General features: G+C 37.8%; 1 non-coding gene across 1 annotated transcript; it reads right to left on the bottom strand.

Annotated features, from left to right (window-relative positions):
- Nucleotides 1-4066: 4066 nt before the first annotated feature.
- On the bottom strand, nucleotides 4067-4173 carry LOC136865056 (U6 spliceosomal RNA). Its single transcript, XR_010859443.2, has one exon. It is a non-coding gene; the product is annotated as a U6 spliceosomal RNA (small nuclear RNA).
- Between the last annotated feature and the right edge of the window lie 12163 nt (nucleotides 4174-16336).

The raw sequence follows: 16336 nt of genomic DNA, 5'->3' as shown, positions 1-16336 counted from the left end.
TGGTTGGGTAGCGTGACCAGTCTTAAGGCAAATATTGGATAGGAAGAGCATTGTGAGATATGACCTTTTGTTCGAACGGCCACGATATGTACGTATACTCTAATTTTTTTTGTACATTTTACTTTGCTGAATTGTCGCCTCCGTGCTACTCTGCCTATCGTTCAATAGTTATCGATGGTGGGGAAGTTGGGGGTATGTGGGGTGGGGGAGTCATCCATACATAACTTTTTGACAGTTGGCAGCTTTACTATACTCATTGATGTCAAGGTGATGTTCAAACTTTCATTCAGGGTAGCAAAGAAAACTGTTGCCTAGTAACTTAATATTATTTGCGACATAACCTACCAATAATCAGATTAAAAATTAGATGTGTGGCTTTTCAGGCGTTTGCTCTATTAACCAGCGTTTCGTCTTACGTCAGACACTAGACTCTTCAGAGTGGGATGTGTCAGACCCTACCCACTGACGCTAGGGCGTATGCAGGTGAACTAATCAGAAGCCTATTTAAGAGGCACAGTCTGATAACTGCATACGGGAGATAAAACTCCACCATGGAATTAATGCCCGCCCAGCAATTTCCATTCGGAATTCTAAGTTCCCATGGAGAGAATTAGATATATTTCCACCAATAGAGCATATCAAAAATCAGATCAGACGAAACGCTGGTTAATAGAGCAAACGCCTGAAAAGCCATACATCTATTTGTGATCTGATTTTTGATACGCTCTATTGGTGGAAAAATATTTAATTCCCTCCATGGTAACTTAGAATTTCCACAACCTACCAAAGTTCATTTAAAGTATAAAGTTCATTTAAATTCATATTATCCGCATAATCCTAATGTAAGTTTCATAGTAAAATTTCGGAAATAAACGTACAACATGGAGGTCGTTGTAGTGATGGAATGGAGAAGTTTAAACGTTGATGCCCATTAACACGACTTCGAAGTTATAGAAAATATTATTTATTGTAATCAGTCGTTGCATTGGTGTTTAACGTACGTCGAAATATGAAAGGATCTAATGTATAGTTTACTGTATGTGAGCACTATTTCCACCATAAAATACTTGGGAACGTGAAAGGAGGCCTTAAAATGTAAAGTTCAGTTGAGTTTAAATTCACATTCTCTGCATAATTTTACCTCCTAGTTCCGACAGAATCTACGGTGCTTAAGTCGAATATCCATACAATTTGTACTTTCAGCATACAGACTAATCAAAGCGGAGAAAGTATTTGTACTTTCATTCAAATGGGCTCTAGAGTTCATCTTGAGAATTCTTCTCAGAAGTTTTCATCACATACAATAATCATAGAAATTACGTGATTCTTGGTGTCCTGGTCGTAGCCATCGAACCCCCAATTCCATGTGGAATACTATCCGCAGGGACGTGATTACTTTTCCACCCACGGTCATCTTGGTGTTAAAAATAATCTGCTCCACACTTGCCTAGGAAAACCCTGCTGTGTCGTGTTCTGTGAATAAAATAAATATGGGAAAGCGCAAGTGTACCTATCAAAAAAAGGAATAGATCGTTTAGGGGAAGTAAACAGGAAAATAACAGTAATAGGAGACAAGTTCAAACATGTGCTATTCCTAACCTCAGTGCACCTAGTGGAAAGCGTGTAGCCTCTCTAGGCTACATTGACGTAACTGGTGTAAATATAACTGCTGATGTAAATTTATTGCTTACTGAGTAAGAAAACCTTCTTCGTTGTGTATGTGGAAGAAGTGTAAATATTAAGTTAGGAAATATTGTTGTTTTAGGTTGTAAAGTGAATGTTGTGTGCCAGAAGTCTGAAAAAATGTATAATTCTGTATCTGAGCAATATTAGGAAAGTAGAACCATTAACCGGCAGGTTATATTTGCCAGATGTGTGGGACAGGCTTTAGCAAGTTGAAATGTTTTCTGCAGGATTATGAATTTTCCTTCACATGATAAAGAACAAACTTAATTCTTTTTGACCTGGAATATTTTAATTCACTACTTCATGTATCGCTAAGGAAATTAACTGCGGCTACAAAGGGAGCCAATATTTGTGAAAACAGAGATATATCTGTTTCTTGTGATGGAAGCTGCTGACTACGGGACACTCATCTCAGCATGCAGTATGTACCGTATAATTGTTGGAGCTAAGTCAGGAAAAGTACTTGACACTGAGGTTCTGTCACTAACCTGCAAATCTTGTGAGATGTGGAAGGGAAAAGACACGCCATAGAATATTTGGAAAGGTGTGAAAGCATTAAGAATAATGTAGTATTAATCACACAGGCTCATCTGGAAATATGAAGATTTTTGCGTTAGACACTCATACACTACCCATCTCGTAGATCCTTTCACCAACAGCATCAACAACAGAGATCATTTGCATGTTACAAGCACATATCACTACACAGGTTACACTTCAATACTAGGTTTAATTCTCCAGACATTCCCGTTTATATTCACCTCGTTTCACAAACTATAACGATTCAATATATTTTTTCTTTTAGAACACTGCCAAAGAGCAAAACATTTCCAATGAAGGCATAAATACACATACCAACCTCTCGATACCGAACAGATTCCAATCAAGTACAAGGAAGTAGACAATGCAAACACTACATACTGGTTTCTGACATCCCCCCATTTGATTGTTGTACACAGTAACCATCAACTATTCCTAAACGTTAAATTTTTCAGGAAATTTTACCCTTCTTCCGCTTTTAGTCACTTGCACCTCCTTGCACCCCCTTCTGTGGTGACGATGAGGATTGAAACACTCTGTCACCAACGCCAACGACAGGATCATCATCTGAACGTGAAGATCCTTCCAACAAGCAGAGTCGCTGCAAAGGTCGAATAAGTTCACCAGAAGAATTAATCAACCGTACCACTCTCACCACACCGTCTCTTCCAGGAAATACTTGAAGCACCTTTGCAATAGGACATTCGATCCGCGTCTTCTGGTCGCAACAATGTTTTTTTGCTTCGCCATTTGATTTTTATAACAATGTACACGTTGACTCAGATATTCGTCCCTGAATCGCTTGCTCAAGTCCTGGCGTAGTTCCTGAATATAACTAATCCATTCCTATAAATACTTCTCATCTGTCTAGTACAAATCAAGAGTACCCACATAGGCCATGTCTTGTAGAAACAAGTTAGGCGTGACCGGACTCAATTCTTCAGGATTTTCTGACATGTAAGTGAGAGGCCGTTAGTTTATGACAGCTTCGCAGTCACATATTATAATCAACAGTTCTTCATAGTTTAGAGATACTCTTCCCAGCACACGACGAAGGGCTCTTTTTTTTACTGTTTGGGCGATCCTTCCCCACCAACTTTCCCACCAGGCAGCATTAGGAGGGTTGAACTTCCACTGAATTCATAGTACCTAGGCAATATCGTCTATCTTGCCCCAGTCACTGGATGTGAGCAGATTGTTACTCCAAATAAAATTGCTTCCTTTGTCGGTGTAAATTATCTTTGGCCTTCCTCATTGTGCAATGAACCTATGAAGAGAGGGCATTGTACTTCTGGAACCATAATTTTTGTTTCATGTCGTCTACATTTCTTGCACGATGCCAGTACATTTGAAACAGTACTTCGACCATTCAGTATCCACTATCTCTGTCGCAGGTAGGTTCTACTATGAAGCAGTCTTTCATGTTCCCCCTGAATAAAAAACTGAACCAGTTTATGGTTGTTTGGCAAGGAAATGGGGCTTTTGAATTCATCATCGTCCTTCCTTTCCACAAATTCTGTCTTCTTTCTGCATCCTTGAGGACGAGGCGAAGTCATCTCCGCACAGGCCATGAAGGCCCTTGGAGGAGTGAATGGTAAATTCTCCCATTATCTGTAACCGTGTGGTAGAGTGTTTAGCTTTACGCACGGCCGCCTTTGTCCCCAGGCATGGCCTCGGTACTTGTTGCTGGTGTAAAATGAATGATCCTCAGGGCCATGTGCACCTCCGGAAATGGAAACCTCGTTTCTTAAATTTTTCGACTTACTGACGGGGAAATGAACCCACGTCCTTCCAGGTGAATCGAGAACGCATTTACCGCCTCGGCCAGGCATCCCCTCAAAGAAATGTGGAACGCTTCACGATTTTGAGAGTCATCCTTGCCCAGGGGCCTTGCCAATCTTTTCTGTATCATTCCAATTTCAGTATATGTACAGCCGAAGCGAGTACATGCTTGAAGACAGATAAAGATTTCAAACTCTAAACCCTTCCAATCCTGAACATTTCCTCTTCCAGATTCCTTAAAGCTCCTCTGGAATGCTTGTTTCTACAAGTGGTAATAAAACTGTCGTATGTTTGTAGAACGTCAGTTTAACAGAGTCCAGTTCTCTTAAGTAACACTTAAGTATAACGTGTAATTTTAAAGAATGTTCCTTACGTGTCAAATTGTTGGCACGTTTAATTACCAAATCTAGGAGCTTTCTGATGAAGAACTCTGTCAGCATTTCCTTATTACCAAACCATTCAGTCAGTTGATAGTTTTCTGGAGTAGGTGGATAGCTCTCGACGATTTCTCGTGCTATTTTTGCTGGAACTGTCGCCTGGATCAGGTACTGGAATTTGTCTTTTGCTGCTATGTCTTCATATACATGGATCCTGCGGAACTGACTGAACCTTGCTGTACCATACTGAAGGAATATATATTAGCATGACATTTACCCACTCTTAGAGTGTGATATATTTAAGGTTCATTTTCCTTTACACACACGCATAGGAAAATGAACTTAACGAAAATTGTTCTCATGGAATGCATATTAACATGTGGCTGGAAGGCGTGACCAGTCTTAAGGGAAATAATGGGTAGGAAGAGCATTGTCACATTCGCCGTTTTGGCAGAACAGGGACGATATCATCTCCATGTACAAACACATTTTACAACACAGGAAATACTTCCTTACCAGGTTTAATTCTCCAGACATTCCCGTTTACATTCATCTTGTTTCACGAACTACAACCAATCACGACATTTTTCTTTTATAACATTTCCAAAGAGAAAAACGTTTCCAATGAAGACATAAATATACATACCAACCTGACGTCACCGAATAGATCACAATCAAGTACAACGAAATAGGCAATACAAAGATCTCATATTATACGTGTTTCTAACAGAGGCAGAGGGTTCGAAGTAAATATTAATTCGCTGTCTTGAACTCCACAAACTGAGGTTAGTGAATTACATAGGTGATGGGGACATTAAATGTTTCAAGGCTGTCTGAGATCTTCAACCCTATGAAGCTGATGAAAATGTATGAAAAATTGAAGATTGTGGTCACATTAAATAAAAGTTATTGGTCACCATCTATGAAACATGAAAAATGAATTGAAGGAGAAATCATTAATTGGTGGTAAAAACTTATTAGAGGATAACAAACTAACTGTAAATGTGATAATCTTTATTGACAGTATTTTATGGTAATACCATAAGGTAAAACTGTATTTGTTGTAGATATGAGGAAAGCCATATGGGCGTTATGGTATCACAAGGCATCATCTGACAAGTAACCTTGGTGTCTTTAGCAAACAAGCTGTACCTAATGATACTGTGAATTATTAGCACCACAAAAGTACCCTTCAATGGCAGTAATGGAAGCAATAGAATCAGTATTTAAGAAGCATGTACAAATAGAGCTTCTAAAAAATATGTGTTGGTGGTCATACCCAAAGTAATAATGAGTTTCTACATTCCAATATATGGAAATATTCCCCCAAAACAGGCCATTGTAGAAGAAGAACGGTTCAGATTGCTGTTAATAGTGCAGGTATGTCCTTCAATGATGGCATGAAGGCAAGTTTTCTAGTGTAAAGTAGCTGGGACTTCGGGCTGGGAAATGTTATCAGAAAGTAGTGACAGAATTGGATGAGATGAAAGTACACTCTGCTCCAAAACGAGCGCTCCGGAGACCACAAAGTCGTTTATAAAGTGTAGGAGGAAAGTGAGGCGGGAAGGCAATGCCGGAAGAAAGTCTGAAGAGGGGCCAATTTATGCATCAGAGAAATTTTAGAAGCTCTCCCAAACTTCAGTGAGTTTCTCACTAGTTTTCTGTAAAATGTATTTTTCAAATCCGTTTTCCGGATAACTCAGTGAACATTGCGTACACAATTACAGTGGATATGTAAGAATTAACCCTAGTAGAACTGAAGCTCTGCCTTTCAAAGTTCAATTTTGTTTAAATATATTTTGGGTGGAAATTTGAAAAAATGTGCTTAAAAGCACTTAATTCAAAAATTAATACTTCAAATGATCCATTTTTTTCTACTAGAGCGTGTACATACAACAATGATACTCATATTTTCATAAGAATCATGTTATTCATAAATGTTAAAAGGAAAATTGCAAATGTGTTAACGTTTTACGGCCACCATTTTGAATACCTGATTTCCTGTAATGACATGCATTAGGTAATATTTACACATATGGTCATAATGGGAAGGAATTATATATTATCCCCTACAAATTCCATTTTAGTTTCCCTTTCTGTTGCTGAGAAGAAATGTATCATAAAATTTACTTTGAAGTCGTTAAAAGTGTTGGTTGGTTGGTTGGTTGGTTGGTTGGTTGGTTAATGTAATGTACTTTTCCTTAGTAATGTAAATGGAAACAAGAAATCTTCGTCCGTTACTGAATTCTGTAAGATAAATATGCCTTTAAATATCAAAGTATAAGATGCCTTACTTTACAGCAAATTACTCCTTAAGAAATGTGTGTAACTGCCCAGCATGTTTATAAATCTGATAGCTATCTGGTTCAGCTCATCAGAACCATTTCTAAAGGATGAGAAACACTAAATTACAGGTTTTGTCAAAGATTTCTTCATATTCTCCGCAATGAGGTGTGGGTGTATATCGGCTCACTTCCTTCTTTTGGTTTATTAATATTTCAGTTCCCTGTCACATCAATCAATCAATCAATCAATCAATCAATCAATCAATCAATCAATCAATCAATCAATCAATCAATCAATCAATCAATCAATCAATCAATCAATCAATCCTGTTCTGCAGTCGCCCAGGTGGCAGATTCCCTACCTGTTGTTTTCCCGTCCTTTTCTTAAATGATTTCAAAGTAATTGGAAATGTATTGAACATTTCCCTTGGTAAGTTATTCCAATCTCTAACTCCCCTTCCTATAAATGAATATTTGCCTCCATTTGTCCTGTTCAATTCCAACTTTATCTTCATATTTTGATCTTTCCTACTTTTAAAGACACTACTCAAACTTACATTCGTCTACTAATGTCATTTCAAGCCATCTCTCCACTGACAGATTGGAACATACCACTTAATCGAGCAGCTCGTCCCCTTTCTCCCATGTCCTCCCGGCCCAAAATTTGCAACATTTTTGTAACGCTACTCTTTTGTCGGAAATTACCCAGAACAAATCGAGCTGCCATTCCTTGGTTTATTTCCAGTTCGTGAATCAATCAATTCTGGTGAGGGTCCCATACACTGGAACCATACTCTAGTTAGGGTTTTACCAGAGACTTATATGCCCTCTCTTTTACATCCTTACAACAACCTCTAAATACCCTCATAACCATGTGCGGAGATATGTACCCTTTATTTACAATCATATTTATGTGATTTTTCAATGAAGATCTTTCCTTATATTAACACCTAGGTACTAACATTGATCCCCAAATGGAACTTTCACCCCATCAACGCAGTAATTAAATCTTAGAGGACCTTTCTTATTTGTGAAACTCACAACCTCCCTTTTAACCCCCCCCCCTTTATGTCCGCCTCCGTAGCGTAACGGTTAGTGTTATTAGCTGCCGTCCTCGGGGGCCCGGGTTCGATTCTCGGTTTTGCCAGAAATTTAAGAATGACAGGAGGGCTGGTATGTGGTTGAAATGATGCATGCAGCTCACCTCTATTGGGGGTGTACCTGACAAGAGCTGCACCGCTTCGGGGGATGATGGCACGAGTTTACTAACCCCATTTATCATCGTACCATTGCCTACCGTCCATCTCATAACATTATCGAGGTCATTTTGCAGTTGCTCACATTCTTGTAACTTATTTATTACTCTGTACAGAATAATATCGTCTGCAAAAAACCTTTGCTCTGATTCCACTTCTTTGCACATAGCATTGATATATATAAGAAAACATGAAGGAACAACAATGCTGCCTTGAGGAATTTCCCTCTTAATTATTACGGGGCCAGATAAAGCTTTGCCTAATCGAATTCTCTGAGTTCTATTTTCTAGGAATATAGTCACCCATTCGTGAATCAAATAATCCTGGGGAGGGTCCCATACACTGCAACCATACTCTAGTTGGGATCTTACCAGTGACTTATATGCCCTCTCTTTTACATCCTTACTACAACCTCTAAATACCCTCATAACCATGTGCAGAGATCTGTACACTTTATCGTCCAGGTGGCAGATTCTCTACCTGTTGTTTTCCTAGCCTTTTCTTAAAATGACTTCAAAGAAATCATTCCTAGCCAAATTGCACGGATTTTCTCCAGTAGTCTCCCATGATCTACCCTACCAAGTGCCTTAGACAGGTCAATCGCGATACAGTTCATTTGACCTCTTGAATCCTAGATATCTGCTATATCTTGCTGGAATCCTACAAGTTGAACTTCCCTGAAATAACCTTTCCTAAAACCGAACTGCTTTCTATCGAACCAGTTATTAATTCCGCAATCATGTCTAGTATAATCAGATAGAATGATTTCCCAAAGCTTACATGCAATGCATGTCAAAATGACTGACCTGTAAATTTCAGCAATATGTCTGTCATTCCTCCCTTACAGTTGCCCTCTTAGCCTGACGAACCTCATCACCTCTACTTTGGTAATGGTACTTTGCTGTTTCTGTGGTGACTACAGAGTGCCGAGAACGGGAATTCCTGTTTTAAAGAGTGTTTTATATTATGTCTGGTTGTTCCTACTACGTTTCCTTACAGCTTCTGTAAGGATATTTTACTCGTTACAGCTATACTTATATGCTTTCAAAGCTTAATAGTGACCGTACGTTGCAGCTTACCCAAGGCCAGATCCGACAGTTACAGTACAATCACATTTTCTGAAAAGGTTCCTCTTTTAGCCGAACGCAAATGAAAATATGAACTATTCCCAGGTGGTTTGCATAAATATACCCCAATGCTCTTCAATTTATGAGTACTAGGTTCAATAGCAGCTGTATGTATGTATGTATGTATGTATGTATGTATGTATGTATGTATGTATGTATGTATGTATGTATGTATGTACGTATGTGTGTATGTATGTATGTATGTATGCTGGGTGATTGGGAGATAAGTACAATTCGTCGCTGTTCGGGCGAAAGGTCATATTTCACATTGCTCTTCTTATCCATTATTTACCTTAAGGCTGATCACGCCTCGCGGCCTCTTACTGATACATAGTCAATCAGACCAATTTCCGTTGTGTTCATTTTCGAGTGCTAAGGTGTAGAGAAAAATAACCTTAACTACATTATACTGTAGGAGTGCGTAAATAAGTAATGCAAACATACATTCATAGAGTGTGGCACGGTAAGGTTTATTTTCCTTTACACGCAAGCATAGGAAAATGAACACATCGAACGTCGTTCTGTAGGACTTAATATTATACCCTTTGGAGCTTAAGTAAATGGATAAATTACAGTAAATGGTGGGCTTAATAACTTACCTGCTTACCTGTCCAAAAAAATATAAATGCACCGAGCTAGCAGTCTAACAGAGCTCGTGTCTAGTCCTTGCGACGAGAGTGTTGATAGGACAGGTATACTACCGTATTTATTAGCATAAATGAGGAACTGCTCAAAATTCAAACAATTTAATTGGCGAAAGAACAGTCAAAATCAAAATCAGTGACAACATTATTTACAACATGATGCACCCATGGTGCAGAAAATGCCAAGGATAGCTTACATTATAAATGTTAGTGACGATGTTCATGTGTTTCGAGGGATGTGAGCTAGCGAACCGGTCCTCAGTGCACAACACCACTGGGCCTAAAACATGAATTATAGTACTAGGATTAGCAACGGTTCGCAGAAAATAAATTTAACACTGGAGTTACCTTGCATACGGGATATATTTACAACATAATATGAAAATAAAACAAAGTTAAAACCCAAACAAAAAGGCACAGACTTTACACGTGGGTGCGGTTCCACTAAGATGGATGAGTGTTAACTCACGACCCCCGGGTAATCTTTACGGTTACCAGACAATCTAACGATCAAACAAAAAGAATTCGAATAATACACAAGGACATCACCCATTATGTACTCACAGATATTGATAGACGGAGAAAGCCTCTGTCACATAAATAAATATCTCATCTGGTAAGGAAAAGAACAAAATACTGCATGCGACTTTAAGGATGCACCCCCCCTCCACCTGGGGTGAAGTAACTGTGTCAACGACCTACCAAGTGGTAGGAGGAGAGCTCCCAGACGAGCAAAAATATTGTAAACAATCTCCTGTCCTGACCTAGCCTCCACCACCTTCTGCCCTCGATACCAGACAAGGGATCTCACGTCCGTCTTAACACGACAAACATTTGTGCCCTTACACACCTTCTTGCAATAAGCAAGGAATCAATTCTCTTTCTAAATATCAGGCTCAGTTATCGGACCGCCTCTTGTATCTAATTCATTTAATCAAAGTCCTATCACGTAATATTTTCTCACAAAAACACAGCGCTACTCACATATGACACAACATCATGCCCTCAAGACACAGGTTCGAGTCTAGTGTTTGGTGGTGTGAAACTCGGTCAGAAAATTTGATAACATTACTTACAACATGGTATCAGACTCCTCAATAGACCTCAAATCGTAGTAAAAACATGCAGATAAACCATGCGCGCGCATCATGCAGATTTAACACTAATTTAACCTTTCTATCCTTCCCGATGTCTGAGAATAACAAGCTCCCCTTATGCTGATTCTTATTTATAACAAAACTTCGTTACCATGCATAAGGAATATTCTGACATAACACTAAAAAGAAACAATCCTAAGTTACACCTAACTCACTTATCACCCATAAAACACTATGACAAACTGTACAAGACCCAAGATGCCTTAAGGGCTTTAATAACTTCAAAATTATCTTATTAAATAGCCTGCTGGACTCATACCATTGCCTGAATGGTGCCAGTAGCATATCAATTATATTACCGTACTTGCCAGAGGGCTTAACTAACTCATATTTACATAACTAATCACTAACCTTCTGCATAACTGTCACTAATCCTACCACATGCTAACAACCTTGGTTCACTTAGCTCATTTTAGGCGACCCTCTGCTCTCTCCATCGAGACCCGCCTATACCATTTAGCCAGACATAATGAAGACGTTGTCCATGGATGATCCTCTCGTACTGATATCTGCAGGTAGGTCCATCATAGGCAACTTCTTGATGCTCGGCTTGAAGTTCGCGTACACACAGTCTTGAAAATTTTTGCGGGAATTACTGGAATGAAGTACTAAGTTATTTAACCGCACAACACAATCGTCACTCCAACCCCGTTTCTTAGGTGTAATAGATAGTTTACAAGCTTGGTGAAGTTAAAGTCACAGTTTCTATTATTGTGAAACCACGCACGGATATGTGTGCAGGCCTACTTTACTAAATATGAGTTCGTAGCCTTATTTGTCGAGCTAAATTGTTATTTTAACTGATCCACACACGTGCGTCAGTCCAAAGCAACCTGAATAATTTCAATTCGTAGTTCAAATCCTATTACCGATCAGCATAATACTGTAAGCCTATCCATGCCGCTTCTGTGAAGAAGTCTATACAGATGGCAAAGTTTATGGTCGAACTATTAGATTCATGGCCGCACTGTTATAAAATCAAAATCTAACCTCACGATAAAACCGTTATTTAAATCACTTCTTCTCTGAATAAAGTTAGCGCGACAACTCAAACGTAATCATAGTTCTTGTTCAAAAAATGTTTATGGCGTGATAATAAAGACAGATAAAGATACACGTAATACGCACAGGCAGCGATCTTGAAGTTGAATGAATGCTTCCCTCGAAATATCCCAGTACTTATAGGGTGCATAAACTGAATCCAAGCCAGGGGATCCACAGCGATACACACTTCAATCTGATATGTGGCTACTTGACTGATTCCCACGGTGGTCGTTTTAATGTAGAATTATCGAATTTGTCATTTATTAATGGCGTTAGACATGACCTCATTTTCACAAAATTCTGGGGATTATATTCGTCCTTTTATATCCCAGAAAAATCCTCAGGGAGATGAGATATCACTCGATTCCCGTGACGCGGTAAACCTGTCCCTTCCCGCGTTAAATGCTCTTAAGGTGGCATGGTACTTCCAAAACAAAATTCTTATCTCTCCTTCCTTTTCCAATACATCTTCTATTTCACTCATACATGGTCACACCCTTCCTAGGGAACCGCATCCAAGCCCCCGCATTCTATTCAGCTTCGCGCCCATATGCTTGGCGTCCTATTGCGCAATATTACAAATGCGTTAAATATCACATCTCTAATCATGAACGATATGATTCAATATCCATATGTAGCTGGGAGGCGTGACAAGTCTTAAGGAAAATAATGGATAGGAATAACATTGGGATATATAACCTTTTGCCCGAACAGCGACGAATTAACCTTGCAGAAGGTAGGAATGAATGTCCGCAATTACAATAGTAAAACTTCTTAATTTAGCGAATTGTTTATCGGAGGGAGAAGCTTGAAAACTTCTTAATTTAGCGAATCGTTTATCGGAGGGAGAAGCTTGAAGTAGACTGCGATGTTTGCAAGGTACGTTGTAGATTTGTTTGGCCCTTGACGTATACCACACGCCAGTACCATGCTTCAGGCAATATGCATGCGTAAATTTTAAGATTTATTCTTGTGAGTTTCTTCAGTCTGTCGAAAGTAATCCAGTATAACATGAATTTAGAAATATAACTGAAGAAATATTTATTTACAGATTACACTAGAAAAAGGTATCATAAAATATATTTTTCAGATAAAATCTCTCTTAACTGCAGCTTTACACATCACTTCACTGATGCTTCAGAATTTGTGATTTGTAAGAAACAATTCTAAGTATATCCACTGCAGTGCACATTCACGTGGAAAGATAACGCTTTATGTACAAGAAGCGAGTGTTTTCACAATGGAAAAAATTGTGATTTATGTCAGTAAACCTATAAGTCGTTCATCATTAAATACTAGCTGAGCTACAAATATAAAATTTTCAAATTCATTTGTATATAATTTTTGATGTAGAACGTTATTTTGACGTCATATATACTCAGGGCTCTGCCAATAACCTGCAGAATATTATTTGTATTTATATCCCAACCATGCTGTGTATGTATGTATCTATGTATGTATGTATGTATGTATGTATGTATGTATGTATGTATGTATGTATGTACGTATGTATGTATTGCGGCCTATTAAACAAGTCGGAGAACAAGAAACACCCCAGGGGTGCTCAGTTCGACAAGACATTATTGACTGAATAAATACAAATGGCAGGATTAAACACTAGGTTCGTAAATGAGAATAATCGACATTCAATTTAAGTTATGACATGATTTATTCAAAATAAAAGAAATACTTTTGCCGTCCTGATTATCTTTGATTATGGGAAGTTAAATTACTGATGATTCTTGACGTGACATAAAAATAATTCAAACAAATTGGATGGTACACGTGACTTATTTGCCCTGCAATTCTAACAGAGTTAATTTCTGTAATAACATGTTTCATTTGTTGATCGTATAATTTAATAATATTAAATTTTTGAATCTTGTAAAATGAGGATGATGTATCAAATTCCTCGAACAATCTGAAAAACACATTAAATTTTAAAGGAGTCTATGAAATATAAAATATTCAAAATTTAAAAAAGTCTACTTCTACTCATATTGAAATCTTAGTGAAGTTACGTTCTTTAAATATTCATTATTATTAAATGTATCTTGAAGGTGCTTTTGAAATGAAGTAAAAATTAACCCGAGACGTCCAATTTATCTGCCCAAAGTTATTCTCACTTATCTCCTCCTGAAAATTAAAATCTAACGTTATCTTTAGGTGGTCATCTATTAGGAATCGAAATTATTAATCCTCAAAAACCATTTAAATCAAAATAAGTTATCGACGTTGGAATTCTGTCAAAATTGTAGATTAAATTTAACTAGAATGTCACAGATTATTCCCTCAGTTAACACAACACATACATCTGAAATATACAAGACATAACTTATAACCAGAAAATCTGACTAATTCTACCAACTACATACAGGAAAAATTCTAAAGAAGAAATATTTACATCACATCCGCGTACAAATTAACATTATCACTCTCCATTAGATTCATTCTGAGATATCATTGAAAATGTGAAGTCTCCACATGCGTACTAATTCGAGCGATAAAAGTGAGCTCGCCTGGTATCGAACTGCAGTCTGATCTCGATATTTATTTGAGAATCTACATCCAAATTTAATCCTTTTCCAGTAAGATTCACACAAACATTCGAGGCTTTGAATAAATTATTTCCATAAGTTACAACCGGATAAGCTTATTCCTAAATATTAAGACAGAATTCTGAAGTACACCTATCGACATATTCTCATTATCATCATCAGAAGACTTTATCAAAGTGACTACAATTGATATATTCTCGAAGAACCATTGTCTATTTATTTCCACGATCAATATCATGTATAAAAATATCGTCGCATAAACACGTCACAATTCGCTATCAGACGACTCATATCACATGTACTAATTCACCATAAATTCATAGTACAATTACGACTAATATTATCCACAACTGTATATCACAAAACGTATAGTCAGAAAATTACGTAAGAACATGTTATCGTCCAAGAAACAAGTCTTACCTCCATTAACTTCGTCTCGATGAGTAAATATACCATTAATAATTATATACCTCTACCCACGTACTCCTAATAAATCCGTGATCACATTCCGGAATTATCATCCTGATGACATACTACAATTACCACGATGTACGAATGTAAGTCCAAATATCATGGAAATATCGAAAAATATAGGGAAAATATTACCTCAATAAATTCCTACGACACAGATACTAATGCAAAAGAATCCGTTAAATAAGAAAGGATGGTTACGATAACTCATGGATAACTTCCGCTGATCTATCATTTCAGAACTCAGTAACGCGTGGTTAGGAATATGAATCAAGTACACGAACTAAACTTCAGGTCCTAACTCGAGCATTAGGGAACGATTAATGAAATAACATGAGAAATGAATCAACTACTAGACTACAAGACCACACCAAAAGAATAGGAAAAGAAATAAATTGCTGCAAAGAACAGATATAAAGAAAGACGTTGTCGACTTAACTTATACTGTAGACTTCATGTTGAGCTCCTTACGTCCTCAATCGAACATTCTAGGGTTGAAATCCTTGCATCTCTCCACCGTTGGCGACGGTCCGTACATTTTGTAGTGCATGATGAAATATGAGTAGAATCCAGTACGAAATCCTATCTTCTTGCGATGCACAGTAAGCTGTTGAAGTCCTCTTCAACTCTACACTTCCCGATGATTTTGCTGAAACTTGTACAGAAAATATTAGAGAAAGTCCTAGGCACAATCCTGAAAATTATTACTGAAAAACACGTACTTAATTTATTTATATGCCTCCATTCGACGTCTGTTGGTTGAATACACTAACTGTAGTCGTATAGAGACTGGCACAATTTAAGTATAGGCTTAAAGCTGGATATGCGTCCTCACTATCCCTGGTGATGACTGGATCTCAACTAACGTTCTCGTAGACCAATGTACCAAACGAAGCCGAAGAATAAATGCAATGAAGTGAGAATGAGAGCACGTATGACGCTCTTTAATTAATGCCATGCCCCACTGATCTTCGGAAGTAAAAGTCAGTTCAAGTACTGAATTCTTGACAGCTCCTTTAATTAAATTCATATTACTTTCTACCAGTACACCATTCAAAATTAAATATAAATTAAATTACCAATTATTGTAGTTTACACGTGATATCAGTATCACTGTTTAGTCTAATTTCACCTTTATAAACAATCGTAGGTACACATATCACGCCGTCGATGTTATTAATAATATTTTCTTTACTTTTAATCAAGTACAACTGTACGCGAACTTATTCTAGCTATTTTATTTTCTCTTCCTCATTTATTTCTATTTTCTGACCCAGCTAGTGCCCTCCCCTTCATGTTTGAAACAGCTGTCCGCCTTGCTCAGGGACAAGCACGTGCGATACCGACAAAGAACCAGACTCTTGTCACACTACCCTTCATTCAACCACTTGACAAGAAGCATACGGTCA

The sequence above is a fragment of the Anabrus simplex genome, chromosome 2 (assembly GCF_040414725.1).
Source record: "Anabrus simplex isolate iqAnaSimp1 chromosome 2, ASM4041472v1, whole genome shotgun sequence".
Classification (NCBI taxonomy): Eukaryota; Metazoa; Arthropoda; class Insecta; order Orthoptera; family Tettigoniidae; genus Anabrus; species Anabrus simplex.
Note: the sequence above shows the minus strand (reverse complement) of the source record. Positions and strands in the feature narration are given on the sequence as shown.